The sequence below is a fragment of the Palaemon carinicauda genome, chromosome 21 (assembly GCF_036898095.1).
Source record: "Palaemon carinicauda isolate YSFRI2023 chromosome 21, ASM3689809v2, whole genome shotgun sequence".
Taxonomy (NCBI): Eukaryota; Metazoa; Arthropoda; class Malacostraca; order Decapoda; family Palaemonidae; genus Palaemon; species Palaemon carinicauda.
In genome coordinates this window covers 65,881,036-65,886,420 of record NC_090745.1, presented here as the reverse complement: position 1 = coordinate 65,886,420, position 5,385 = coordinate 65,881,036, and positions in this window count along the sequence as shown.

The window sequence follows — 5,385 nt, the reverse complement described above, 5'->3', positions numbered from 1 at the left end:
GAATTAATTTCTAACAACTTCATAAAATTCTTTCTTAATATCCCAGCAATGTAAGTGAAGCTCAACGGGTATCCCATCTACACCCGGAGTCAGATTCAAATTCATTGATTGTGTTGCTATCCCGAGCTCCTCCAAAGTAACTTCACTTTCGAGTAAATCATTATCATTTTCATCTATCACCTTATCTATACTTGACAACAAATCGTTTTGTTCTTTGGTATCTAAATCAATCTTTTGATATAATTTCCTATATTCAGTTGTTGCATAATGTAGAATGGCTTCAGTAGAATTTAAATATTCTCCATTATCTGTCAACAGAATTTTAATGTTATTCTTAATAGCTCTTTCTTTCTTTTTCTTTATCAAATATGCTAACAGTTTCTCACCTTCATTACATTCTGCTAATTTTGCTCTTAGCGTGATGCCTTCGACTTCCACCATCTTCAACTCTGTAATTTGATTCTTTAGATGATCAATTTTACTCTTATCAAAACTATCCATTTTGCAACATTCATTTTTAGTCTACTTTCAAAATAATTAATCAGTCCAAATCGTTCTTATTTTTTCATCTTGCCACACTTTCGGAAAAACTTTTCTATATTTACCTTGGCGTATTCCTCCCACCATAAACTAATGTTCTGAAATCTATTAATATTCCTAACAAGACCGAACTAAAAATCCTTAAACTGAGACTTTATTTTTTCATCTTTCAATGGTAATGAATTCATCTTCCAAAATGGTACTCCGACCTTAATACTGGGATTTATGTTTAATATAATTTTTATGGCAGCGTGATCAGAGAAGGATACATGGACACACTCTACAGTGATCAGAGAAGGAAACATGGACACACTCTACATTTTGTATTCTCTCATATAATCTAGCGACATAGAATCTACCAAGTCTGGCACCATAATTACCTCTAATAAAAGTAAATTCAACAGAATTATTAAATGAGAACCATGTATCTTTTAGGCCAATGTTTCTAACCAAGTTTTTCAAAGCTATAGATTTATTGTGGGGATTTGGATTAGCACAATCACGGTCACTAACAACACAATTCCAGTCACCACCAATTATAATGTTGTCGAGATTCCCTTCATGTAATAGAGAAGTTCGGTACCTATTAGGTAATCTCGTTCCCGTTTAAAATTACTACCAGATTGACCATATATATTGATTACTTGAAATTTAATATTTGAACTAGATAAACCTAAACTTATAATTCTATCATTCCAGTGCAATTCACACCTGTCTACCTTCATTCCAGAGTTTGTCCAAACAAAAACCAATGTACCACCTTTAAAACATAAGGAACCCTTAAAGAATACATCAAAATAATCGCAGAGAACACACAGACCTTTCTGCATTTTCAAACTGTGCTCCTGAATGAGAGCAATATCAACTCTATGTTGAATTAAAAAGGATTTTACAATATATTGCTTCCTAGTGTCATTCAGACCATTTACAGTTATTAGATTAATATACATTGTAATTAGTCAGTAGTTCTCAATTTTTCTTAACTTGCAACAGTTTGTTACCTGACGTCTCTACTTTGCTGTTTAAGTACTAAATTCTTCTCTTCAGCGTTGAGCCCTTATGCCCAGCGACTGTTGTACTTTGCCCTTTTTTCCACTCTTTTTCCCATAACCTTTACCCATTTCCTTCTGAATCTCTCCACTGAATCCTTCTTGATTACCTTCACACGGTCATTCATGGTTCCGATCTGAGCAGATAGCAGTAGATGGCATTTCATCAAAACACCCGCTTACCGCTCCTCCTTCGCTAGTTATACGGTCGACCATTAACGACTCCTGCACGCAAATTATTTCTTCCCAGGATATCTTCTTCGTAACATCTGCACTATCTATATATAATTTCATGTGGTCATTGTCATCATCATCTTGAGTATTTTGTTTTTTTAATTCGTTTCCATTATTTCTTCGTATTCATCACCCTGTCCTAATTATTTTTCTATAACTTCAATTACACTATCATCTTCGACCTCACTGATTTCGTTTCCTATTCTTGCCGTCCTGTTTTCAATTGTATCTTAGCAATCTTCTATTGCCTGGCTTACCAGGATTTCTCCATTTCCACAAGCATTTTCCCGTTCTTCATACGGTATGACGATTTCCTCATCTTGGGTAGAACTTTGATGTACTTCAGCTTCCACTTGCAGTCTAGTGATTGACGACTCTGCTTCTTGCACATAAGCTCATTAACACCGTTTTTCTTAAATAAAGCTCTCTTCTAATGGAACAGCATTTTTACTTTCATTATTAAGGTTGTGTCGGCTCATTTCTTGAACCCCCTATCCATTCCTCCCCCTCCTCGCCTCTGTAACTCAGGAAAAATCATTGTTACTGAAAATATTAGTTATCTCTAAGTATGGAGTGGAACATTCAGCTGCAAAATGGCTACTCATTCCACACCTTCGACACGTTTGTGCTTGTCCATTGTGGCACAAAGATAAATATTGACCCTCATAGTACAAACTTGAATTAATGTCTTTTTTCTTAATCATCATTACTGTCCTAAGACAATTTAGAACGTGTTTATACCTATTTCCAAAGCATTTACTTTGCTTCACACCAAATACCTCTCCATATTTACTTAAAATTAAAGCCAGCTATTCATCATTCATTTCAAACGGAACATTTCTTACACTCACATAAATCTTCGAACCTGATAAATTACACACCTTTACCTTAAATTTACCTTCGTCGATGGTTAACTCCTCATTTTCATATTCAGAACAAATTCTTGTTAAGGTAGATTCATGCTTGAACTTAACGTAATATTTCTGTCGAGAAATGGCTTGAATTCCATATAGTTCATCATCATCTAATTTCATGATATCACTGACTATCTTCTCCATACATAAGAAGTCAATGAAACCATCTAGGCTAACTATTGCTAATGTATTCTGTCGCTTGATGGGAGTTTCAGCAGCAAACCTTCCACAAAACCCCCTTCCATCACTCCAAGAAAATGATGTTGCCATTACGAATATTGTTTATGTGAGTCTTTGTATCAAACACAAAAGTTAATGGGACTCACTGTTAAACAATAATAAAGTAGTGTTGAAAGGATTTTCAGTCCACGGCGAACACCAACTTGGGCCTGAGGCAACAACAGACCCAGGCCATACTTCCACTGATAGGTCCTCGTTTGAAAACTTATTTTCGAATTTCGTCAATAACTCGAAAACAGTTTTCATATCAAGTGTCACTGTTAGTACAGGCGATTCGTTACATCTTCATGTACCTTCACTAATAAGTAACATTATGTCATTACTGAATTATCCTATTAAAAAAGGGCGTTATACTAGGAAATCCTCGAACAACAACACACCGGTTCACCGGTTCTTCTTCTTCCCTAATGCAGCAATAAATGGTACTGTACTAACGTCAACCTAAAGCTACGGTAGAAAATGATCAGGCTAAACTAGATGAGGATGGACAGGGTGATACAAGCTCTTCATAGATGTCGCAGTGCCGTTGGGGTCAAGAGTGGATGGGGAGAGAAAAAATAAAAAAGTATAAAGACTCGCGAATTGAATTGAGAAGGTTATAGAATATGCGAGCAAAATTAGTGCCAATAGCTACAAGAGCACCAAAAACCATATCTTAGTCATTGAAATGGAACCTTGAGAAGGTAGAAGGCGATTTAGCCCCAGGACTTGTACAAAAGAGCGTGCTTCTTGAAACAGCACGTCAAGTGAAGAAAGTGATGGATTCTTAAGTAATCCCACACTATAAACCATCAGTCTCTGTAGACCGTTATTCATAAAATAATAATAATAATAATAATAATAATAATAATAATAATAATAATAATAATAATAATAATGATAATAATGAATTGAAATTAATAGTAGGGAATAGAGGATTTTGTTAGCCAATTCATATGCTCATAACAACAATATTTATTTTCCATCAGTGTCATACATTACTATACCTTGAAAAAAAAAAAAAAACATATTCAACAGTTCTTTAATTATAGGAGATTTTTTTTTTTCGTTTAAAAGGGGGATTTTAGTAGTATCATTATGCAACAATAAGCAGTAGAATTCTTCCTCTTTACATTTTCCAAGAATATTACCTCAACGACTATTCATTGGGGAAATCTTAAAACATCGTGGCAGAGAGAGAGAGAGAGAGAGAGAGAGAGAGAGAGAGAGAGAGAGAGAGAGAGAGAGAGAGAGAGAGAAATAGTATTCCATGAGGTAAATATTTAAGGGGTTGAAGCCTCCCCCGACCTCTTATGGGTTACCCAACGCCAGGGTGCTGGGAGTCTTTGGTTTTAACTGGCATTGCTAGTTTTGAGAAGGTGGCTTTGCTATAATTCCTTTTAATAACTAGACCACAAAAAAATAATCTAATCATTTAGACAACAAAAGCCTAAAGGAAATGATACCTTTGTGCAACCACCAAGAAAATATAACCTCAGTTTAGTTGACTGTGAACAACGTTCGTCAATGTATTACATAATTTCCAAAATTACTAAAATGGTGGTGTGCTATCGTAAAAAGAATGGATAGAAGCCTATAATACCCAACGCACTAAACCAAATACAACGACTTCGACAGAGGAATGAAAAATGAAAATACAAGGAACAATGATATTTCTGTTTGATTTCATCTTGCCAGAAGACTCAGCAAAGAACGGAAAGTCCATTTGGATAAAAATATCGTGAAAGTAGATTGTACAAATTACAAGGTCCCATGGAAACAGCTGAACGGAAATGGACCAAGAGACCGTATAACGAGAAGGGGGGGACAGATATACCTAAATCAAAATACTATTATAAAAGAAAATATGCAAGAATAGTATGAAATATAAGGAGAAAAAAAGGGAAAAAAGAAAGAGTTTTGGGGTTTACAAATATTACAGAGAAAGGAACTTACTACGGAAAGAAATTACTATCATAGTAATGAAACAGAGAATATAAACACTGGAAGCGAACATTCTGGATATCTAATCTTATGGAGATTAGGTAAGAACTATTACAAAAAGGCTAATACATAAGAAAGCAATAAAGACGAAAGATAACAATTGGAAAGTGAAAATATGAAGAGAGTGAACATTGGTTTTATCAAAGAATAAGACAATTATCAAAACTGGCCAAAGGGAATTTCATTTCCAAAAAAAAAAAAAGAAAAAAAAAAAAAAAAAAAAAGTTCCTTATTCTGCATAACATTCTAAGTCACAGCTTCTCAACCAATATTTCCACCAATATTTCGGAGCCTGAAATATTTTTGCTAAAAGTAACGAACTCTTCTTTAGAATCTGACGTTATTGGCTATTGCGAAGTGGACTAACTTTATTTCTAAAATTTTTCATATGAATTTTTGAGATTTTGTAGTTTACATTTGGCATC